Raw genomic sequence first — 25,916 nt, forward strand, 5'->3', positions numbered from 1 at the left:
CGATTTCGGGCTAAATCGCGGGCATCGCGTCGGTCGGGTGTCCTTAAGTTAACTAAACTTAAGGACAAAATCGGCAGCCCGGATAACTCACAAGTACCGGTTAATCTCTATGACAATGTGAGGCTACTTATTCCGCCATTACCAATACTATTTTCAAATACCTCCAGCCAGGCTGCAGAGTTCCCCCATTGAACGAGTACCCCAGGTTGGTAACCACTGATCTAGTGCTGTCTGGGATAAAGTTGCTCCACATCTTGGATGTGGACGCACGCTTAAGGCTTTTGACCTCACTAGGAATATCATGTCAGGATAATAAAAGGTACAACTAGGTTTACTATAAAAATTTAACATGGGAGGTGTTACTCTGCACACCTGAAGTTCTCTAATATATGAAGAATGAAATCACTACTGTGAGTGACTTCTTCTCTTTTATTTTACAAATTTGGTATGCCTATGCATATTTGTTAGTGTCCAGCTACTGACAGCATGATCTCTTTACGGCAAAAGATTAGAATAATGGTTCTCAAACCATTCTTGAATTGCGTCTCTCTACAGTAGAAGCTTTTTTTTTCATGGCCACCATGGGATGTTTGATAAATTTAATCAAATATATATTATATTAGGTACTTGTGTAGTTTCACGGCGCCACCGTAGCGCCATGCGTCTGAGTCCCCTTGCAGGGCTCGCTTCGCTCGCCCATGCTGCGGGCTCGGTGGCTCACCACGCTATCTAAAATCAACTCCATGCCAACGTGGATAGTGGGGGTATGAACTATCCATGTTGGCACGGAGTTAAGTTACTTTATTTTAGATAGTTTGGCGAGCGTACAACCCGGAAGTAGCACGTCGCCATACTGGCGCCGTGAAACTACACAAGAACCTTATATTAAGTAAATTGTGCCCACTCGTCATCCTTCCGATCAGTTATGTGGTGTCCACATTGTTTAGCAGCCACTAGTACTGATTTTGCATATCCGTTCGACCTCAAATATTTTTATTATTGTAAAGTCGCAGAAATAGTATACATTTCCACTAATTCTGTGCAGATTCATGAACAGACCTTTTTTAGTTGCACTTACTATCAGAAATCAGGATCCAAAACACATGTATTAATGTCCTCGCCGATACCCGTGCCTACAGTTATCTATAATTTGTTCTAAAGATGGTGCATGCATAGAAGGATAGTACAAAGGAACTAGCACAGTGCCAGAGTTTTTGGATCTCCTGCACTGGTGCCAACTTCACTATTTCACCTAAAAGTGACATGTTAGCTTTGTGCTTTCTTTCTAACCAATGGATGTGAGGGGAACATATGATGATGATGGTCTGTCTTTCATAACTCATTAAATTAATCTATTCTACAGCAAACCTTACAGATAGTGGTTTTAGTCTTTTGAACCAAAGTCCAAATGCAATCTTTTGTATCCCTTCGGTTCCATCAAAAATATATAAATTTTTGACTTCTTGATTACAAGTTAATTTTACAGTTAATTTGCACTTGATATGTTTAGATTGCATTACAATATGCATGTAAAATACTAATATGTAGCATCATTGGCAAAAGAGCAATGCTGATTTTGTGGCTTGTTCATATTAAGCATATTATACAATTTACAGATGCTATTATATTTCCTATTAGTTTATGAGGCCTATTCAATATTTATCTGCGTTCTGTCTTCTGACATATACATAAGTCGGTTTTGCATTGTTTAACAATTCTTGGAGCCGGACAGTGCTTCCCAAGAGGACTATCACTTGCCAGAGATACTGTAACCTTTAGGCTAATTCTATCTGAGGATGGTCTATTGCCATTATATTTTGCATTATAATAAGAAAATAAGGTACTTATGTATTAGCAGGGCACCCATTACGTAGTTTGCGTAGTGGTGTATTGAGAATACCAATACACCACTATGCTGGCTAAGTAAACTACGTAACTCACGTAAACTACGTAAGTTACGTAACTGGAGCTGGGCTAATACATAATGGTTCATATCCTCACTATCCACGTCATACCCCCAATATCCACGTAGGCATGGAGTTAATCTTATAAAGTGTGGCGAGCGCAGCGAGCCACTGAGCCCGAAGCGTGGCGAGCGGATACGCGTCCACTCACCGCGCTTCGGGCTCGCTGTGCTCACCACACTTTATAAAATTAACTTCATGCCCACGTGTATAATGGGGGTATGACGTGGATAGTGAGGATATGATTGTGTTAGTGGGTTGTGTGTGTGTGTGTGTGTGTACGCGTGTGTAGTGCATTATACTTGCATCAATGATGTTCCTGGCGTCAGCGTTCCCCCTCCTCTGGCACTCGCCTCCCTGCACTGGCGTCCGCCATGACAGTCTCCGCCGGCAGCAATGTACGCATTTAGTGTAGTGCCGCTAGGGGAGCAGGGAAACCATGTGATGCTCCCCCAGCAGCAGTTCACAGAATTATATACATTTCTGCCGCCCCAGGACGCGTCTCCTCTGGTCGCCCGCCCACTGGGATCTCCCCCTCCGCCCGGCCACTGATGAAGCTCTGCCGCTTGCCCTTCAGCCCGCCGGGATCTCCCCCCTCTGCCCACTCGCCGATGAAGCCCTGCCGCAAGTAAGTGACATATTAGCAGGGCGCCCGGCAATGGCTACACTGACAACGTAGCCTAAGGTACGTTGTCAGCGTAGCCGGGCGCCCTGCTAATACATAAGTACCAAAAATAAAGCGTATGCTTGATTACAACTTTTACAACAAATGTGTTCCTATGACACACCATACTGTTGACAGCACGGTCTGAATATGTTTTGTAATGTATCGTTAATCTATAAGCGTTTAATATGATACCGCCATTTGATCAGCATAAGGAATTTGTGAGGAGAAAATGACATTTCCGTGAAAAACAGACATTATCTGGTAGCAGATTGTACAAAAGATTACCAAAGTAATTACAAAAAATAGAACAGAACTAAGCTGCAAATCTGTCGATAGGAAATATAGTCTGACAAAGACTGACAGCGCTCAGTGCATGATACTGAAGGCAGTGTATCTTTTTATATATTGCCATGACATAGCATGTGTGTAAATTATTCTCTCAAACTAAAACACTGCATCATATTATGGATTATCGGGATCAGGGACCTAGTTAAAATGACCTCTCAACAAACACATGCTTGCGTTCTAGGCTACAGTAGCAAAAGGCTGCTACACCATTGCTATATGCTGCAAACAGGGTGAAACCATGTGGTCTGATCAGTTATGTTTTCAGTTAAGTTATGTAGATGGTAGGGAGAAGATATGGAGACAGCCTGAAGAGTTGTGATGATGTAAGATGGAACCATTCTTTCCTATGGCTAGCGGAGGCAGTGTTCTGGAGATGCAGTGTCACTGTGAATGGTGCTGGTATTTTTAGCAGATATTTTGAGGATCTCGAACAGCAACGTTGGCACTTAAAGGGTTAATAGCAAAAAGGTGGCCCAACAAAGTACTAGCCTAATGGTCCTAATAATAATTGTAAAAACAGACAAGCTTGTTCCCCCAGGAAAAACAACTTTGTGGAGCAGTTAAGAAAAAGGTGGACAGTGCTAAAGTGCCTAATTTTAATATTTATTCTGTTCGGGATGGTACATGATTGTCTGCAAGGTTCCAGTAGAGATGGCCTAGGAAGCATCCTCTCCACACTCAGAGTATTTTGTTTATGTTTCTGGATTGTCTACAATCTTCAAATACCTTAATGGCCCCCATACATCAGCAATCACAATTAATCACAGATCCAGTAATTTTTTTTTTCCCAGATAAATTTTCTTCAATCTATTTGACTTGCCCACACATTACAGATTTGTTTCGGTGATTGGCAGATTTTCTCCTTCATCCTTGGGGACACTGAAGTCTACGCTGGGGAATAGAGTGGTGTATCGGAGGAGTCGGCACTTTAAGAAACTTGAACTGTGGTATGGCTCCTCCCCCTCTATTCCCCCCTCAGACCTCAGTCTTAGTTTAGTGCCCGGAGGAGTCGGATCCCTGGGCAAGGGCTCCGTTTGGGGCCTTTTTGTTTTTCTTGTTTTTTGAACTTTTTACACAGGCAGCCAGCGCGTGCCGGCTGCCTGCAACGTGGGACAGCTCTCCGGGGAGTCAGAGCGGCACCGCTTGCGGCGCACGCGGCTGACTCCGGTCACAGACGCATCAGCGTCTGGGTCCCGCCACAGCTGCCTGCGGCTTGTGTTACGGGGCCGTGACCTAGTCGCCCGCCGGAGAGAGCAGGGCGTGCGAGCGCATAGCGCTGGGTGACGGCTGGACCAGGGTTAATTCGCTGGTCCAGCAGGGAGCAGACAGCCAATCAGCGCCGCTGTATACAGCGCGCGCTCTGATGAGAGGAAGGGGCGGACCAGTGAGTGGTCGCGTCCTAGCTGCAGTCCTCTGCGCCAGACGCCGGTGCCTGCCACGCTGCTCCCTTGTCGGCTGTGCCTCTACAGTTCACTGGAACAGGACAGCAGGACGCTTTCTCTCCCTCTTCAGCCTGGATATTGTTGAATACTGCGCTGGGTGAGTGGAGGGGATTTTCTCTTGTGAGACTTCCCCGCTGGAGAGTTATCAGGTGGGCCTAATTCGGGGAAGGTGCGCTCCTCTCCCCCTATTAGTGTGGTGCTTTTGCTCTTGGTGTGGGGTCCTTGTTGGGGGCTCTCTTTTGTCTGGCTTATTTCACCTCCTTTCACCTGTGTGTGTGTAAGGGGTGTGTGTGTGTGCAGCATGACAACCAAGTCTCAGTCAAAAGCTTCTCCAAAGCTGTTTGTATGCACTAAGTGTGAGCAACAGTTTACGCAGCATGTGAAGGGTGTATCCTTGTGTAAGGATTGCTTCAAAGGGGATGCTGGGCAGAGTCAGGTCCCTATTCTGAACACTGAGGGAGTTACCAGTGTGTTAGCCACTCTGGCATCAGAGATGGCTGCATCTCGCGGGGACAGGGAGTCATTGCAGGTGCAATTGGCTTCCTTGTCTGCTGCGGAGCCTACCTGGGCCAGAGAACTGATTACATCAGTGAAGGCGTTGGCCCAAGCAGCTGCGGTGCCTTCGGGGTCCGCAAGTGCTCCACCTCCCCCGAGGAAAAGAGGTGTTCCTTTATTGTTACAGGGGGATACTTCAGAGGATGAACCGGGGGACCCCTTGGAAGGGGATATGTTTCAGGAGGATCCTATTGATCCTGTAGAGGACGTTCCTCAGGAAGAGGCCCAGGGTATAGAGGCTCTCATTCAGGCTATTAAATCTACCCTCAATATTAGCGAGCAGGAGCCGTCGACGCAGGTTTCTATTTTTGGGAGGTCTGCTAAGGCAGTGGTCACCTTCCCAGAGTCTATGGAATTGGAGAAACCTCTTCTGGATATTTGGAGGTCTCCAGAAAAAAAGTTTCAGTTATCTAGGCGGTTTAAGGCCTCTTACCCATTTGCTCCGGAGGCTAGGGCAAAATGGGAGACTCCGCCGTTGGCAGACGCGTCTGTGTCAAAGCTTTCCAAGAAAGCGGCACTTCCCATTCCTGGGGCAGTGGCCCTCAAGGAGGCGCCAGATAGGCGTCTGGAGGCGGGGCTTAAGCAGATTTTTTCAACCGCAGGTGTGTCACTTCGGCCCATTCTCGTGATCTCCTGGGTCAGTAGGGCCATGGAGAAATGGGCGGAGGATTTGTCAAAGGGTCTGAATGATCAGGGTTCTTCTGAGGAGTTCATTCAGTTAGCAGAACAGATGCGGGAATCTGCAATGTATATTGGAGAGGCTGCAAGGGATTCTGCGGCTCTGGTGGCAAGGATTTCGGCTCAGTCCATTACGGCCAGGAGGTCTTTGTGGCTTAAGTCCTGGCAAGCGGAGGCGGACATTAAAAGGGCGGTAGAGGCTCTTCCGTTTACGGGAGAGGTCTTGTTTGGGCCGGAGTTAGACAAGTTGATTTCTCTGGCCACAGGAGGCAAATCAACTTTCCTGCCTTCCGCGACTCCGCCTCCCAAAAAGCCTTATCAAGGGCCGGCCTTTCGCTCCTTTCGGGGGGCACCTAAGTTCAGAGGTAAGTCCAGAGGATCCTTTACCGCTTCTCGTGGCAGAGGCAGAGGGTTTGGTGGAGCAACCACTGCCTCAGGACCAGCTGCTCGGCGCGCAGATGTCAAGCAAACCGAAAAGCCCGCAGCATGACTCCCGGCCCTCCTACCTGGGGGATCCCAGAGTAGGGGCTCGCCTGTTGGACTTCCGGCAGGCCTGGGAGGGGTCTTGCAAGGACAAGTGGGTTCTGTCCGTCATTGCGCAGGGGTACAGACTGGAGTTTTCCAGTACTCCCCCTCACCAGTTTTTTACAATAGGTTTGCCTCACGTGGAGTTGAACCGTCAGTTGCTTCTTCAAGCAGTACAGAAACTGTTGACCGCAGGAGTTATAATGCCGGTTCCTGCCGAACAACGCACAGAGGGTTTTTATTCTCCCCTGTTCCTGGTTCCGAAACCGGACGGTTCGGTTCAACCAATATTGAATTTAAAAGCTTTAAACGTATATATCACGTACCACAGATTCAAGATGGAGTCTCTTCGTTCTGTGGTTGCAGGGCTGGAGCCGGGGGAATTTTTAGCATCTTTGGATGTCAAAGATGCTTATTTGCATATTCCCATTTACGTCCCGCATCAGAAGTTTCTTCGCTTCGCGATAAGGGATCTCCATTTTCAGTTTCGGGCTCTGCCTTTTGGCCTTTCATCGGCGCCACGTCTGTTTACCAAGGTAATGGCAGTGATGGTAGAGTTGCTTCATTCTCTGGGAGTAAAAATCGTTCCTTATTTGGACGATTTACTGATCAAGGCCGAATCCAGGGATCTGTTGACGCAGGCGATTCAGGTAACCTGCCAGACGTTATTGAACCATGGCTGGATTCTCAACTACCAGAAATCTCAGCTGAATCCTTCAAGAAGGATTGTATTCCTGGGGTTGATTTTGGACACGGAGGTTCAAAAAGTTTTTCTGCCTCGGGAAAAGATGTTGTCCCTGCAGGAGTTGGTTCGGCAGGTGCTTCGACCTCGGAGAGTGTCGGTGCACTTATGTATCCGATTGCTGGGCAAGATGGTAGCCTCGTTCGAGGCTCTGCAGTTCGGGCGTTTCCATTCAAGGACCTTTCAATTAGACCTGCTCAGGAAGTGGTCGGGCTCCCACTTGCACATGTACAAGATGGTGGTGTTATCGCCCTGCAGCCGTCTCTCTCTCCAGTGGTGGCTACTGTCGGCCAATTTGTTGGAGGGCCGACGTTTCGGAATCTGGGATTGGACGATAGTCACGACCGATGCCAGCCTCCGGGGCTGGGGAGCTGTTGTGTTGGGGCAGCACTTCCAGGGTCGTTGGTCGTCTCAGGAGGCGAAGCTGCCTATAAACATCTTGGAGCTTCGCGCGATTCGTCTGGCCTTGTCCTATGCGGATGGGATCCTCCGGGGGAAGGCGATTCGCATTCAGTCGGACAATGCCACGGCCGTGGCTTATGTGAACCGGCAGGGCGGAACGCGCAGTCGCGGAGCCATGCAGGAGGTACGTCCAATTCTGCAATGGGCAGAGCGGCATGCTCTGGCCTTGTCGGCGGTCTTCATTCCTGGGGTGGACAACTGGGAGGCGGACTATCTGAGTCGCCAGGATGTTCACCCTGGGGAGTGGGCCTTACACCCGGAGGTATTTGCCCAGATCGCCCACCGATGGGGGATGCCTCAGGTGGACATGATGGCCTCCAGGAACAATCGGAAGGTGCGGCTGTATTGTTCCAGGTCTCGGGATCCAGAGGCGGTAGCGACGGACGCGCTGACAGCGAGTTGGAACTACTCCCTCATTTATCTGTTCCCTCCGTTGCCCTTGATTCAGCTGGTACTCAGAAGAATCAAGCGGGAGAGGTCCACAGTCATCCTGGTGGCACCGAATTGGCCTCGTCGTCCTTGGTATGCCGACCTTCAGGGGCTCCTGATGGATCATCCTTGGCAACTACCTCTAAGGGACGATCTTCTACAGCAGGGGCCGTTCGCCTACCAAGGCTTACGGCAACTTCGTTTGACGGCATGGCTGTTGAGGCCGCACTGTTGAGCAGACGAGGAATTCCTAAGTCAGTGATTCCCACTATGATAAGAGCCAGGAAGGAGGTTACTTCACGGCATTATTATAGTATTTGGAGGGCCTATGTAGCGTGGTGCGAGTGCCGTAACTTGCCCACGGCTGTATTTTCTTTGTCTAGGTTGTTGCAGTTTCTGCAAGCCGGATTTAAGGCGGGTTTGCGCCTAGGGTCCCTTAAGGTACAAGTGTCTGCATTGTCAGTTTTCTTTCATAGGCGTCTTGCCGTCATTCCTGAGGTGCAGACGTTTCTGAGCGGGGTTCTCCGCCTTCAGCCCCCAGTGCGGGCTCCGGAGGAACCTTGGGATCTTTCTTTAGTTTTGGATTATCTTAAGTCAAGTGTTTTTGAACCCGTAGACTCTATTGATTTGCGGTTGTTAACCTGGAAAACGGTGTTACTGCTCGCGTTAGCATCGGCACGCCGGGTGTCCGATCTTAGCGCTCTTTCATGTCGGTCACCCTACCTGGTGTTTCATCCGGACAGGGCGGAGCTTCGGACCAGGTTGGATTATTTGCCTAAGGTGGTTTCATCTTATCACCTAAATCAGCCAATCGTGGTTCCAGCTCTTACGGGAGATTCCGCCTCGCTGAACGTGGTCCGAGCCTTGCAGGTGTATGTGAATAGGACCAAGGATCTCAGAAGGTCGGATTCACTTTTTGTCCTTTATTCTTCGGCAAAGCGAGGTTGGCCAGCGTCTAAACAGACTCTGGCTAGGTGGATCTGTCTCACCATTAAGCAGGCTTACCTTCATGCTTCACAGTCACCGCCAGTCAGGATCTCGGCCCATTCCACCCGTTCGGTGGGGCCGTCCTGGGCCGCTGCCAGGGGAGTTTCCCTGACACAGTTATGTAGGGCGGCCACTTGGTCGGGCCCTAATACTTTCGTTAAGTTTTATAGGTTTGACACCTTTGCGGCCTCTGCCTCCAGTTTCGGCCGTGCGGTGCTTCAGGATGCCCAGTGCCTTCCCACCCGTGGGGATGGCTTTGGGACGTCCCCAGCGTAGACTTCAGTGTCCCCAAGGATGAAGGAGAAAATAGGAATTTGGTACTCACCGTTAATTCCCTTTCTCCGAATCCGTAGGGGACACTGAACACCCTCCCGGCACTGTTCAGGCCTAAAGGGGGGGATTTATTTTGAGCGCATGCAGTTATGTTTGGTTATGCATGCGTCTGGGTGTTGTTGATAGCCTACTGAGTAGTATGGTTGTTCGTTTTGGTTTGTTAATTTCTTTCTCTCTCTCTATTGGGATTCCCTGGTCTCTTTTCTCCTCTCGGGCACGGTCAACTAAGACTGAGGTCTGAGGGGGGAATAGAGGGGGAGGAGCCATACCACAGTTCAAGTTTCTTAAAGTGCCGAGTCCTCCGATACACCACTCTATTCCCCAGCGTAGACTTCAGTGTCCCCTACGGATTCGGAGAAAGGGAATTAACGGTGAGTACCAAATTCCTATTTTTCCTGTTGCCCGGTACTTATATGTTAGTTGGGTGCTTACTATAGTTAGTACGCTCATACCCCCACTATCCATGTTGGCATGGAGTTGATTTTATATAGTGTGCGCGAGCCACCGAGCCCCGCGAGGGAACGCGAAAAACTAAGCAAATAGATTAGTGGGCGCCCAACTAACATATAAGTACCGAATGCCCACACATACAAAAAATTAAAACCAGATTTTTAAACATGTTTGATCAGCAATCGATTGGCGATCCCTATTAATTTTTGATTGGGATTGCCAAAAGGGGGAGCCCACACATTAAAGATTAATTGTTGCAATCCTCTCCAGAACGGCGGATTGTCACAATTCATTGCTGATGTATGGGGCTCATAACTTGGTAAAGGCTTGACTTTATGAACTACAGTATATGAGCGAGTTAGCAGTTATTTCCTGTGTATGAACACCACGCTTCTTCATACACCAGCTGTAAAGAGAATTTTAGTATCACACGGAGTGACTAGTGTATATTATTGTCAAAAAATACAATTTATTATAATTTTTTGACAGTACAACAAATGTTTTGCAGTTTTAAATGAACATTAAATATTGGGAGGATTAAAGCATGCCCTGTCAAAATAGGTTCCAAGTACTAGTTCCATAATTATCATCATTTGCTAAATCATACCCATAAATGAGATGCGAAAATGCTTCCCTAGCAAGAGGATTTCTGGAATCAATCAGACTAAAAGCTGTATCAAGTACGTATTGGTAGAAACCGTGGCCTGATATGACATTGTCTCACGTGATCCTACTGTACGGTGATATGATTAATAGCACATTAGTACTTCAACATGATGGAATGGTTTTATAGTGTCAGGTATAGTGCAATTCAATCTCACACTTGAGTGAATTTAATCATAACCAAAGCCTTTATATAGGATTAATCTTTCATGCACTTCTTTTATGTACCCCTCTTACATCACACTTTACAGTCCATTGCGGACTATTTGTTTAATGCTTGTTTTATATATATCTGCATATAGCTAATTAAAAATATTTGATATTAGTATTTATTTAATGTTTTACAGGTTTAGTCAAATATATTGGACCTATGTGCCTATTTCATCACCTCTTCTAGATAATCGCTGGTCACTCTATGCAAAATAAATGTTATATTCATCCAGCCTACTCATGGCATCACCCTCTGCGGGGGTAATAACTTTCAGAATGGATTAGCTGCTAACTCCAATATGATTTCCTTACCACTATCTGTATGTAAACTTTTCATTTGGTCTTTGCTGAGGCACAATAATACAATCGGGTCCATAAATATTGGGACATCGACACAATTCTCAGTGTGGATTTGAAAAGAACCAAACAAGATGTGCTTAACTGCAGACTTTCAGCTTTAATTTGAGGGTATTTACATCCAAATAAGGTGAACGGTGTAGAAATTACAACATTTTCTATATGTGCCTCCCACTTTTTAAGGGTCCAAAAGCAATGGGACAGACTAAACAATCCTAAATGAAACTTTAACTTTTTAATACTTTGTTGCAAATCCTTTGCGGTCAATTACAGTCTGAAGTCTGGAACGCATAGACATTACCAGACTCTGGATTTCATCTCTGGTGATGCTCTGCCAGGCCTCTACTGCAAATGTCTTCAGTTCCTGCTTGTATTTGGGGCATTTTCCCTTCAGTATGGTCCTCATCAAGTGAAATGCATGCTCAATCGGATTCAGGTCAAGTGATTGACATGGCTATTGCATAACATTCCACTTATTTGCCGTAAAAAAAAAATTCTTTGGTTGCTTTCACAGTATGGTTGGGTCATTGTCCATCTGCACTGTAAAGCGCCGTCCAATGAGTTCTTAAGCATTTGAATGAGCAGATAATATTGCCCACAACCCTTCAGAATTTATCCTGCTGCTTTTGTCAGCAGTCACATTATCAAAAAATACAAGGGAACCAGTTTCATTGGCATCCATACATTCCACAGCCATGACACTACCACCACCATGCTTTACTGATGAGGTGGCATGTTTTGGATCATGAGCGGTTCATTTCCTTTTCCATACTCTTCTCTTCCCATCACTCTGGTACAAGTTGATATTTGTGTCATCTGTCCATAGGATGTTGTTCCAGAACTGTAAAGGCTTTTTTAGATGTTGTTTGGCAAACTCTAATCTCTTCTTCCTGTATTTGAGGCTCACCAACAGTTTACATCTTGTGGTTAACCCTCTTTAGGCACTCTTGTGAAGTCTTCTCTTGATTGTTGACTTTGACAAACACCTGAGTGTTCTTGATCTGACCAACTGTTGTAAAGGGGTTTTTCTACACCAGGGAAATAATTCTTCTGTCATCCACAACAGTTGTTTTCCGCGTCTATTGGTGTTGCTGAGCTCTCCTGTGCGTTCTTACTTTTTAAGAATGTTTCAAACAGTTGATTTGGCCAGACCTAATGTTCTTGCTATCTCTATGATGGTTTGTTTTGATTTTTCAGCCTAATGATGGCTTACTTCACTGATAGTGACAGCTCTTTGGATCTCGTATTGAGAGTTGACGGCAAAATATGCCAAATGCAAATATCACACCTGAAATCAACTGCAGACCTTTTACCTGCTTAATTTATGATGGCTACCCAAGGCCCATTGTTCTTAGCTGCAATACAATACATAGAACAATACAGTAGCGGATTAGCAGAGTAATCCCATTACTCACTTAATCCTATCAAAGGGCCAGATGAGGATGGCTCCATCTGTATGTAACTCACGATGCATGCACAGTGAAAGATTGCAAGATCCACGAAGAGAAGCAAGGCACTTGCACTAAGCATGGCGAGCAAAGAAATATATCAATTTGATTTCCACAAGATAAAATCTTCAAACCCTGAAACATGCATGTCGACCTTTTCATGTGTCGACCAATTCCATATCAACTTTTTATCTTTCAACCTTGTGCATGTTGACCATTTTGGTGACTACCTTATTGACTGTCAAATTTTTATACTAAAGCCCATAGGCCTTACACGTCCCATGGATGCTGGCCTGAAATATTGAGAGCTTAACTTGCCAAGCCTATGCTTGGTTTGGTTTAACTGAGGTTATCTTTCAAAACCCACAAAAATAGAAAACCACGAAAAACAAATAAAAAATAGGCCAAATCTATGTGAAGTATATCGGTTAATATAAGCTTACTATCAAGGTGATAAATATGAAGATACAGTAGTTACTTTTAATTAATAAAATTTCCCCAAAATCAGAGAATAGAGGCACAGACAGACACACTGGAGACACAGATGCACACCTTAGATTTCAACCTTGCCAAATTATGGACAAAGTACAGATAAGCAGGGTGGTTATAGGCACACACACTTGGTGGCAGGGGAAATGGACAACATGCAGTTGTAGAACTGCATTTTCCATTATGCATAGCTACCTTTTCCCCGTGATGTATAGCTACAGTTGGGGTTCAGGGAGTTGTCCAAGTTTGATATAAAGTTTAACAACCGTTAAGAGGCTCAGTATGTATGGCTATACTTGGCCTCACAAATCAGTAAAACTGTTCTGCATCAATTGCTGGTAGAGTGCCCACTGGCTGTTCCCTGCAGAGAAATGTGTTCTACAATTTGTGCAGCCAAATATAGTCCTGAGTACCCTGAACTCTACTACTGAAATCACCCTGTCACTTCTTCAAATCTGTTCCTCCGTGAAACAATGTACTGTATAAACCATGGTTCTATCTTTACTGCTAAATAATTTTATGTTGACCTATATTTGACATTGGATGAATTTCTAGAATAGAAATTACAAATTGCAAAAAGTTTAAAAAAAATCTAGTGCTGCTTTATCTTGCCTTTTTGGAAAGATGGCTCACTAAATTGTAAGTAAGTTTCTCTGTTGAAACAGTGGACAGGATGTAATACGTTGCAAGTTCAACTGCCGTGCAGGATGTCTGCAGAAGTTGGAGTTTTTTTTTTTTTTTTAAAGGGGCAGTCATTTATAGGGCAAAACCATGCCCTGTACATGTCTGCCCCTTTAAAAAAAAAAACAACAACAACCCCCCCCCCCCCTCAATTCATCCAGCATGGCTGCCAGACTTGCAATATATAGCATTCCGTTCATACATCCATTTTTCTATAGCATGGGAATCCATTATTTAACTGGTTTACAATGTCCGCGTGTACATATTTTTGTCTGCGATATGCCTTCTTTTTAATGACTAGCAGTGTATTCAGTTTTTTTTTTTTCTGTATAGATTTCTATTATACAACACTAGTGATCTGCCTCTGCTTCACTTGGGTAATATTTTTTTTAAGTAACCGTGATGTTTGTAAATAAAAAAATAAAATAGTGACTTATAAAATGTATTTATAGACCACATTTGTCCTTTTTTTACACATAGTAGTTAGGTTGAACTCGATGGACGAACGTCTTTTTTTGGCCCTATTTGACTTGTAACCACTGACTTGGGTAAGTCCTATCTATAGAATTTCCTTAGTGGTCAAAAATTGTATCCAGTTTTGATTTAAATTCATTAACAGTAGTTGCTGTAACCACCCCCACCAGAAATGAGTTACAGAATTTTACTGCTCTAATGGTGAAGAATCCTCTTTTTAATTCAGTACGGAATTTATTTTTCTCGAGCCTCAGTACATGGCCGCGTGTCCTAAGTAAGTTTAGGCCTGTTAGTGAACAAATCATCTCCCAGTTCCATATGATTCCCAATATTCCCTGTATTTGAATATACTAACCATATCACCTCTCAACCTCCGTTTTTCCAGTGAAAACATTCAGGCTAGTTAACCTATCTTTATATTCTAGTGATTCGAGACCTTTTACTAGCTTAGGCGCCATTCTCTGCACCTGTTCAAATTCATTTATGTGCCCAGAACTGAACACAGTATTCCAAGTGTGGTCTCACCAATGCCTTGTAAAGAGGCGCTATCACATTGGCCTCCCTTGAATCCATTCCCCTTTTTAATGCATGCCAGTGTCCGGTTAGCTTTTGCTGCTGCACTTGAGCAGTGTGCACTATTACCCAATTTTTCATTTATGATGACCCCCCAAGTCCTTCTCTAAAGCAGAATTCCCTGCAATAACTCAATTTTGCCTATAAGTAGCTTGTTCATTTTTGTTTCCATAATGAATTACTTTACATTTGTCAATGTTAAACTGTATTCTCAACCTTTCCGCTCACCTTTCCAGTTTAATTAAGTCACTTTGTAGTGTATCCACATCCTCTCCTGAGTTCATTTCTTTACTCAATTTCGTGTTGTTCGTAAATATTGCAATTTTACTCCCTGTCACTTCCTATTTCATTAATGAATATGTTAAACAAGGGGGGTCCCAATATTGAATATTGCTGGACTACATTACTATTGGACCTTACCATCACTCTCTGTCCCCGATTGTGCAACCAGTTTTTAAAATCCAATTACAAATTTTATCTCCTAACCACTAAATTACCTAGTTTTATTAATACCCTTTTATGAGGCACTAGCCGACCTCTCGTTGGCTGAGAGCTGTCTCAGCCGTTCAGTGACCGCTCAGAAGGGAGGCCGCTGATTGGCTGAGAGTGCTCTCTCTTTCAGCCAATCATAGGCTGGCCAGTCATTTGACAGGCTATTTTAAAATTCTAATACCCACTGCTTCCTGTCCTGTTGAACACCTGCTAGTGCTCAGCGCCCGCTGCTCCTCGCCGCCTGCTACAGCACTCACCCCCTGCTGCAGCACTCACCCCCGCGCCGATTCTCCTCACAACCCGCTGCAGCTCCCCGGTTTTACATGTGATCATAGGCCAATTATATGTGAGCCCTTAGGACAAGTCGGACTAATGTATGGGGACATTAAGATTTAATTGTACTTCTAAAAGCACAATAAATTGCAATTGTATACATCTTCCATCTTTTTGGAAGTTAATGCAATATTGTTCATATACTATGTTTCACGAACTGTTACATTTGAAAAATCCTCAGGTGACCTGGAAAACATTAATTCTGTGGGGTCCTGGGGATTAAAATTTGAAAGTATGTGATCATGGAGTGAACATACCGAACGTTCACATGTCTTAAGGTGGCCATACACTATTGCAATTTGGCCTTGATTTCACCCGATTGGGTGAAATCGTGTGCGTTTCAGATCCGATGCGCTGTCCTGGGCCACTACACTGCTGTGAGAGCCAGATGTACCTTCTAAAATGTTTCAGCATATTCCCTTTTGCACATGTTATGTTAAGGGTATTATCAATACCGATATAAATATAACCTGATGGACAATAAGTGAAGTGCGCAGTTTACGTACTAGTTCTGTAAACTAATACCTTTTACTCCTAGCTACGTGCGAACAAAACTTATAATTTAGTATTCCTTCGCAGTACTTAGTACCTAAACTGGGTACACCTTTTAAGGACAATGTCCGTATTACACCTTTGTCGCTAAATGCGAATAACAGTCAAAGCAAGGGTTTAACTCAAAAGTAAGGTCCAAAAGTCTCCAAATAATGTATTTAGTCCCTAGGGGACAACAGGGGGTTACAGAAATAAGAACACAGTATAACACACGATAACAGTTGAATTAACAATACTACAGATGGGGCACTTCCCATCCTGGCTGGCGGATCGCCAGAACGTCCCCGCTGGCGACCCGCCAGCAGCCTCGCCAGTGAATATACTGAGACGCGCGTGCGTCTCACGCGCACACGCGTCTCAGTCTCCGTCGCCAGCGCGACGGAAACCCTGTCCGTCTCTGCCTCAGGGAGACGGACAGGGTTAGGGGGGGTGCGGCAGGCGGCGGGGACCCGGGGGAACGGATCGAAGCGCTGTCGGAAGGGGACACGCGCGTCCCCTTCTCGCCATCGCCATGGCGCTGGCGGGGGATGCCGGCTGGCGACTCCAGCACCATACCCTGCCAGGATGAGACCTGCTCCATCTGTAAATATGTTTACACTACTAGGGGAAAAAGAAACGGATACAAAATATAATCAGGCATAACTACATACAGGAATACAAATGTTACCGTCATATCAATAGCGCAGCGCGGTCCGGTCGAGCTCACTAGGTTCAAATAGAACTTAGTCCGGTCAAGATGGAGGGGGGGGGGGGGGGGAGCAGTGAAGAAGTGACTGAGCCAGCCAGGGATCGCTACTTTTATAGGGTCCAAACAAAGAGAGGTCAAAGGTAGTTTTCATTGGTCCAAGAGTTCAAATGTCAGGTCCTCGTGGATTGGAGCAAAGGGGATGCCCTTTAAGTGGATTGGTGCAGAGGGAATGTGCTTCTGTGTCCTTTGTTAGCTGGCATCGTCATAGGGGGTCGTAAATCAACCACAAGAACTGGTTACAACCTGATCCTTTGTCTTCCTCAGTTCACATGGCAAAAGTACATAGATTATGGACTTTGTCCGTAATTATCAGACATTAGGACTTGCGAACTGTTCGCTACCACTGGAGTGCTGCGCATAAGACATGGAACATAAAGATACTAAACATGTACAGAAACAGTTGTGTATTATTGTTTAAACTATGTGCTGTGAACTAAACCTCCATTTAACTATATTTTATGTCGTGTAAGTATGGGATATGAATTTATGTGTATTAGTATGGCTGCGCTCAAGGATCGCTTCGCTACACAGAACTTGGGTATTATACTTTATTTGCGCAACTCTGCGAACCAAAATGGCGGCCATACCATCTAAAATGGCGTGTATGTAATTTTGGTACTTATGTATTATCTGGGCTCCCATGTTAAATGCACCCCATTTTTTCATACCCCTACTATCCAACTACGCATGGAGTTGATTTTATATAGTGTGGCGAGCGCAGCGAGCCACCGTGCCCGAAGCGTGGCGAGCGCAGCGAGCCCCGCAAGGGGACACGGTCTCATAAGAAAAACGGGAGCCCAGATATTACATAAGTACCGTAATTTTTTTTTTTTTTATTCAGATCACTAAGATGGTGATTTTGAAACATTTTTTATTAACTCACCAGAAACAACACAAGAAAAGATTTTAAAATTGCCAAGGCACACCTTCAGACCCCCACAGGGAAACACACATTGGTCCACACAGGTAAATCACATAGTTTTTTTTTTTTTATTTGGGGACCAATCGCATTGTTCTTAATAGAACACAAAGAAAACACACTGACCCCAAGATGAACTCTGTACAGTCCTTGCCAGGCTCATCTGCTTGCAGAATATAGAAGAGAGCTTATGCCAATGCCAATTGTGTTCAGTGTGTAGTGCCCCATTATGTTCCCCTAGGAAGCTAGTGTGGACAGTATAACAGCAGAACACCTGAGCAGCGCCTCTTCTAGCTCCCTGTGAATTGTTTTCTCTAAATTTGTGTCCCATGCAGTCTATGGGCAGCTTTTTAGCCAATAAGCTCTTGAACCAGGATTTACACTGACACAATCATTGTGGGAGAGGGAGCCACAAAAATCACTGCCAACCAATGATGATGAGTGGATGGCAAGGAGGAGCAGCCAGATCTAGAGCTACTGACCTCAGATGAGTGGTCTCAAATGCTTAGGATACAGGACTGGAGCAGGAAGAGACCAGTGAATATCAATTGAGCTGGTGAGCTGGCTGTAAACTGGTGTGCGCATCTCTAGCTCTGGTAGCACACTTGAGAACCGCTCAAGGTACACTAGTGTGCCGTGGCACAGTGGTTTAAAGACATTGGTCTAAGGTTATAAAGGGTCTTCTACATCATTTTATGATCAAATCTTTTGCTGGTCTTTCCATAGAGGATATTTCCAAGTGTGATTTTACATGCTGCATTGAATGTCTGCATTGTAATGTATATATCTACTACATTAACTAATTTCACCAATGCTTAACTTATTGTATGCATTTGCCTGTGCTGCGTTTAGCTGTGTTGCAAAACAATGCAGACTTATTTATGAATTTCTGATACACATTTACCACCTTAAATGCTTTGCAAAAGTGGCAGAAATGTTATGAAATCAATTTGCATTTTAAGTAAATGCATCAGATATTCTCCTTCATAGGCTTTTTCTCAAGGTTAATTTAGTTACCTAAAGCTGAGTTTTAAACATATTCCACTATGAATCTCTGAGCTGTCATTGTTTCTGAGCGTGCTACAATTTAAACCGGCGTTCATGCTTCTAATTAACTTCAAATGTTTCTCAAACCTTTATGATAGAAAGGCAACTCTGCAGCGAGTGTAAAATATCAAAGCAACTTCAGGACAATATATTTTACGCAAATTAATTTGAAATAGAATGGGATTTTATCTAAGTTACTGTTTTTTTGTTTAAATAAAATGAACATGCTCTTTGCAGATGAGAGAGAATGACTACACAGCTGATTTTACTAGCCCTACAGAAATGCAAATGTTAGTGCAAAAAGGTTCTTGAATTTGTCCATATATGGAAAATTCCAAAATAGTATGTCATTTTGTCAACATTTTTAAATTTGATTTACACGTCAGATTTCTGTGTATACAGGGCACATTAGTAGCTAAAATTCATTGCCAACTTGTTGAGGTGTACAGTGATAACATGTCACAGAAAAGGTTTGTTGCACTGCCTGTGGTAGATGTACTTGGCCGGCAGTGAACAATCCTGTTTCTGTGACGTAACTTAATCACGTACGCCTTGAGAATGAGATGAATTTCAACTGCTGGTGAGCCCGTTAGACACACAAATCTGATCACCCTACACACCTCAGATATTTTTCCGACTTGCCATCTTACTGATATTGGTGCAGTATGATTGATATAAAGCACAGCTTAATGGCCATGACTGGAAGCCGTGATCTACCTGATTTGGGCTGGCAGGAAATTAGGATGAAATATAGAACATCACATATGTGAGAGTTCTTGTTACTTTACTTATTGAACTACCCTTGCATTATAATTGCTAAAGGAAACTCTGCGAATTTTCAAGGAGTTGCATTATATGTCAAACTCATTTTTCAAACACGTGACTTTGGGGAGCTGCTTAGCTGGAGCACCATTGATAAAGTTTAAAAAAAAAAAATGTAAATGACAAAATGACCATAGTTGTGTGCGCAGCCAGAATGACAGTATAGTAAGCAGGATTTATACATATACAGAATAAGTATGTTGCACATATTTTCAGATTTGTGATGTAAATTGCTGAAGTGGTAAATATGCTGGGGATTTCAATGTAAAAGACTCATGCAAAAAGGCTCCAACAGTATCTGCTGCATTAGTGTTGGGCATAGATTGTCCAATTATTGACCCGATTTAGCCAGTAATCATCTGATTATGACTATAATTGAATGGTTTATTGCCGCCACCAATCCTTCACTTCAAAGGAACAGGGAAAAGTTTTGTTACCCAAGGGAGAAACCCAGATATAAGGGCCATACACTGCAAATATCTCTGTGTATGGTCACAATATCTGGTTCAGCTTGTCCAATTAAAACTCTTATGAATGCACCCAGTTTAAATGCAGTTTGCATTTGTGAATTGTAAGCAATTGGGATACTATTGAAGCCTCTGGGAATGCCTCCACTGTAGGATCCAATTTTTTAAAAAATGATATATTTTTTACCGTCTGACGTGTAAATATTTTATATATTTTAAAAAAAAATCTTAAAAATGGTCTGTAAAATTACTGACAATTGGTTACTATGGCAACTATTTTGCAGAGGGATTTGAATTAACAGAATTTTGGTGTTTATGGAGCTTTGACCCTGAATATTGGGCATGTCTTGCTCTACAAACTGAGGTACCACAGAACTAAAACCATCATGGCATGGTGGGACTTTATTCCAGAGCTGGAGGCCCATGTTGTATTACGGTTGGCTTGGTACATACAATGCTGTAATGTTGGTTATTAAACATTGCAGTTTAGTTCCACAGGTGCGAGCATGTATATTGGTTCTTACGCTGGGTATTTAAATTTACTAAGACTTTAAGCTGGTTTCTGCAGCATTTGTCGATTTCCACTGTCAGTAGATAGATTTTTGCCTTACTCTTTCAGGTTAAAAACATTAAGACACAACCACATGATCTGCTGAATATGTCTGTGTTTATAAAGCATAGCAAACATACAGATATCCAAAGCAACCAGTAAATAAAGTCTATAAACAAGGGCTTAACTCCCAGAGCTAATGGAGTCACCTGGTTCTGGGCTCCCAAGTCCTAAAGGAACACCCTCATGTATTACATAGTTACATAGTAGATAGGGCCGAATAAAGACTTGCGTCCATCGAGTTCAACCTACGTTTTAATAGCTTATCCCTTGTAAAATACAGAATATGATTCTTATTAGTACCCTTGGATGTTTTTATCCAATAAATGCTTGTCCAACCTTATTTTGAACGTATTTATTGTATCTGCCGACACCACCTCTCCAGGAAGAGAGTTCCAAAGTTTGACTGCTCTAACTGTAAAGAATTTTTTTTGGTACTTGTTTCCTAGCACGGCCACAATCTTGTGGATCGTGTACCTTTAAGTTAAGGTACACGATCCACACGATGGACCCGATTTCCTTTGAAATCAGGTCCATTTTGCCGGCAAAGGTACAAAATCGGGGGCATCGCGTCGGTCGGGACCATTAACATTGGTCCCGACGCGATGCCCCCGATTTCCCCATAGGGTTCAATGTTAAAATATTTTTTAACATTGAAATCGTGAGGATCTCACCTTTAAAAAAATTAGAAAAATGTGAAATGGGACAATATGACCCATTTCACATTATAGATGTCCCCGTCGTCTCCCCACGATAGACGCCAACCCGAAGCGTGGCGAGCGCAGCGGTGCGCGTCCTCCGACCTTTTCATTCCCCTACTATCCACGTCGGCGTGGAGTTGAGAATAGAATAGTGTGGCGAGCGGACGCGTATAACTTCACAGGTATACGTGTCCCCTCGCGGGGCTCGCTGCGCTCGCCACGCTTCGGGCTCGGTGGCTCGCTGCGCTCGCCACACTATTCTATTCTCAGCTCCACGCCGACGTGGATAGTAGGGGAATGAAAAGGTCGGAGGACGCGCACCGCCGCCCCTCGCGGGCTCGCTGCGCTCGCCACGCTTCGGGTTGGCATCTATCGTGGGGTGGGGTTTACGTCGTTAAATTTGGGGGTCTAGGGAATATTTTACATTGAATCCAATGTAAAATCGGGTCCCAGGGACCCGATTTACATTGCATTCAATCAAAAAATCGGGTCGGTCGCGTCTATCGCATCGCATGCGACCAAATCGCATGCGATGCGATCGACCCGATTTTTCTGACACGACCACCCCGATGTAAATCGGTGTGGCCGTGCTAGGAAACAAGTACCTTTTTTTTTCTTCTTTTGAGGGAACAAAATTTTCTTTCCTTTAATCTAAATTCGTGCCCTCGCGTCCTAGATTCCTTTCTTGCAGTAAAAAGGGTGCTTGAGAGTTCCTTATATTGGCCCCTGATATATTTGTACATGTTGAGCATGTCCCCCCTTAAACGTCTCTTCTCTAGTGTAAATAGTCCCAGCTTGCTTAATCTCTCCTCGTAGCTCAAATTCTCCATTCCCCTAATAAGCGTTGTTGCTCTTCTTTGGGTTTTTTCCAATTCTATGATGTCCTTTTTATAGTGTGGGGCCCAGAACTGTACTCCATATTCAAGGTGAGGTCTAACCAATGCCTTGTACAGTGGCATAATTACTTTTGAGTACCTAGTTTCCATGCCCCTTTTAATACATGCTAGAATTCTGTTGGCCTTTTTTGTTGCAATGTGACATTGAACACTGCACCCCAGCTTATTATCTATATGGACTCCTAGATCCTTTTCAAGTGCTGAATACCTAATGCCTCCCCACTTAGGTTGTAACTTGCACACTGGTTACGTCTCCCGAGATGCATAACCTTGCATTTATCCACATTGAACCTCATCTTCAACTTTTTAGCCCACTCATCTAGCTTGTTAAGATCATTTTGAAGTCCGTTCACATCCTCTGTTGATTTAATATCTCTACTCAGTTTTGTGTCATCAGCAAAGATGGATACATTGCTGAGAATCCCCATCCCGATATATGTTAAACAAGATGGGCCCCAGTACCGAACCCTGTGGCACTCCCCTTAGTACTGGTATCATAGTTGATACTGCACTGTTCAAGACCACTCTTTGTTCTTTATTACACAGCCAGTTCCCTAACCATCTAGAGATATTTGCCCCTAATCCCAGGTCCTCCATTTTATTTGTCAACCTCTTGTGTGGTACTGTATCAAAAGCTTTTGCAAAATCAAGGAAGACCACATCTACTGCGTTTCCATTAAAAAGGTTTTTGCTGACATCCTCATAGAAGCCTAGTAAATTTGTCTGGCAGGAACGATTTTTCACAAACCCATGTTGGTTAATACTAAGTAAACTATGAAGGTCTAAATATTCCAGGATACTATCCCTTAAAATTCCTTCAAATATTTTACCCACTATTGATGTTAAGCTCACAGGCCTGTAATTTGCAGGGTCATCCCTTTTACCTTTTTTGAATATTGGCACTACCTCTGCTATTCTCCAGTCTTTTGGTACCATACCTGTTGATAGTGAATTTTCAAAAATGCAATATAGAGGGGTCGCTAGTTCCTCCCTTAATTCCATTAGTACCCTAGTATATATCCCATCTTGCCCTGGTGATTTGTTCGTTTTTATTTTGCTGAGCCTCAAAATTATATCATCGGTCGAGAGATCCATATTGAGATCCGGCTTGTTTGACCCAGTTGTGGTATCTGTGCTTTCCACTATCTGCTCTCCCCTAGTAAACACTGATGAGAAGAACTTATTTAACAGTTCCGCTTTTCCTTTATCCTCTGCAAAACTTTTACCGTTGATATCAGTTAATGGGCCTATGTTCTCTTTAATTATTCGCTTACTGTTTATGTACTTGATAAACTTCTTGGGGTTAGTTTTGCTTTCTGTGACTATGCGCTCTTCATTTTCCCTTTTAGCTACTTTTATTACTTCTTTACAAGTTTTGTTTGATTCTTTATACTTAATGAACGCCTCCTCATTTACGTTATTTTTATAGAATTTAAACGCTTTTGTTTTATTGTTGATCGCTGTCCTTACTTTTTTGTCCAACCATGGTGGCTTTTTTTTGTTGAATTTACCCTTATTGACTTTTGGGATGTATTTAATAGTAAGTGATTCTAGCACATTTTTAAATGTACTGTATCCCACATTTCCTCTGCATTCTTCCCTTCGAATAACTCTCCCCACTTATTTCTTTTAGAGCTTCCCGGATTAAATTTAAATTAGCTTTTTCTGAAGTGTAGTACTTTACCCGGTCCTTTATATTGTGGTTTACGGAAGTTGATTTCCAGTGAGACCATGTTGTGGTCACTGTTCCCTAGGTGTTCAATTACTCTGTAGGGCAATACATGTGTGACTCACAGTGAGATTCAAATGTGACCACTTCTAAGGGGAGGGGGGCACCAAACTCCAACTTGCCTGTGTTCCGCTGGGTTAAATTTCCACCTCTGTCCACATACACCATACTCCTTCTTTTTTTTTTTTTTAGCTTTAATGCACACCTTTTGCTAAGAAGTATGTACAAGTTGAACACCTTGTGCATGTAGCGGCAGAGGAGAAGTTGATGCATGCTATATTCTCATGGAATGATGAATTACATTCTGTTGGTTTTATCCAAGCTTATGCTTATCTGTCACTTATTTGGTGATTGCCTGTTTGAAATTCAGAAGGGCAAGAGATCACTCTCTCTAATAGTACATTCACAATCCTTTGTCACTACAGTACCTGGAGTCCTTAACATTATCAGGAATATTATGTCCTAACTCTACTTGCAAAAAGTTATAAAAAGTACTTTAAACTTTAGGTAGTAGTCGGGTTAAAATGGAATTACTGCTGGAAACACCATATAGATATGACCACCTTGTATTTGACCAATGGTGATGCATTTCATTACTTGTTGATTAACGGATTGGCACTAGGGAAGCCAATCCCGGGGCATTTTTTCAATCCCGGAATTCGGGATTGAAAAATGCCCGATCCCGGGATTGGCTTCCTTTATGCAAAAACCCGGCCCGGCCGCCCTAATATTTACTTACAGTTGCGGTGCGGGTGGGCGATGGAGCTGGGGGATTAGGCAGTAAAATACAGCCTGGGTGAGTGGGCGGGCGTCTGGCGCTGGTATGGGGTTCCGAGAAGAGGCGATGCCAGGCAAGCAGGCAGCCTGGGTTGGTGGGCGGTATCATGGAGGCGGCAGGAGGTCAGCGCGGCCGCGGTGCACACAAGGATGAGGCTGCTGTTGGGTGGGCGTCCGGCGCTGGTATGGGGGTCCGGGAAGAGGCGATGGCAGGCAGGCAGCCTGGGTTGGTGGGCGGTATCATAAAGGCGGCAGGAGGTCAGCGCGGCCGCGGTGCACGCAGGATGCGGCTGCTGTTATGTGGCCTGCGCAGCGTGACCTCTGATGTCGTCACACTGTGCAGAGCCACACTGCCCGGGACGGGAGAAGCCGGGCAGCGTTTGAGCACTAGCTCAGACGCTGCCCGGCAGTCTAATCCCGAAATCCCGGTATTTGAAACGCCAATCCCCGGATTGAAATCCCGGCATTTTAGGGGCCAAATCCCGGGATTGGCCACCCTAATTGGCACTGTAAGTCTGCTATAGTATGAATTTAGCTTCCAAGTTTCTTGTTATAAATTATAGGAAAATCTTCATGCTGTAGATGTTAGAAATGTGTGTTGGCTAAAAAGATTATGTGAAAGGTATTTGGGCAGGTTTGAAATTGTAGAAAAAGATACATATAAGGTAACACATACATTTCTTCAGTCACCTTAAATGGCCACAGACTGAATCTTGAATTGTTTTGCAATGTAATGCTGGATTGTGTCATACTTAAGACCAGTGGTTTCAAAAACTGGGGCAGATAATAAATTTGTGTTATGGTTAAGCTATATGATGAGGGACTAGATTTGCCTCTGGTTGTCAACTTATTTTATAATTGGAAGCCACAAGCAATGGTGTTTGCCTGTTAAAATGACCATAAATTATTTGAATTGGTCTTGGACCACCAACACAGGACACCCACTGCAATATTGCACTTTACGTAGAACACAGTGGCTGGCTGACTTGTGGATCAGTGCGGGTGTGTCATTAGCCCTACGTCAGAATCCCAACTGTGGAGACTCAGTTCGGCGATTGCAACAAAGCCCCTTGCGGGCTCGCTGTGGGCGTAGTGGCTCTCTATGCTCGCCACCTGTTTTATTCTTCCTCTGTGGGGTTCGTGGATCCCCACAAAGGAGAATAGCTGCTGCCCGTGTCTCAGGCTTTTAGCAGTCAGGATTCTGACGTCAGGGTCATGACTGTCGGAATCCCGACTGCCGGTGAGTCCTCCGGCACCCATCAGTACATGGCCTTGCACTCAAAGCACTTATTGTGTCAAAATGTTCGATATCTGCTTATTTTACACTTTGTGCAGTATCAAAGGCT

General features: G+C 44.2%; 1 protein-coding gene across 16 annotated transcripts in view; it reads left to right on the forward strand.

Moving 5' to 3' along the window:
• TNIK (TRAF2 and NCK interacting kinase) overlaps positions 1 to 25,916 on the forward strand; it is a 275,815-nt gene that overhangs the window by 92,464 nt on the left and 157,435 nt on the right. The gene's annotated exons all lie outside the window — the stretch shown is intronic.

The sequence above is a fragment of the Crinia signifera genome, chromosome 3 (genome assembly GCF_055691185.1).
Source record: "Crinia signifera chromosome 3, ASM5569118v1, whole genome shotgun sequence".
NCBI lineage: Eukaryota > Metazoa > Chordata > Amphibia > Anura > Myobatrachidae > Crinia > Crinia signifera.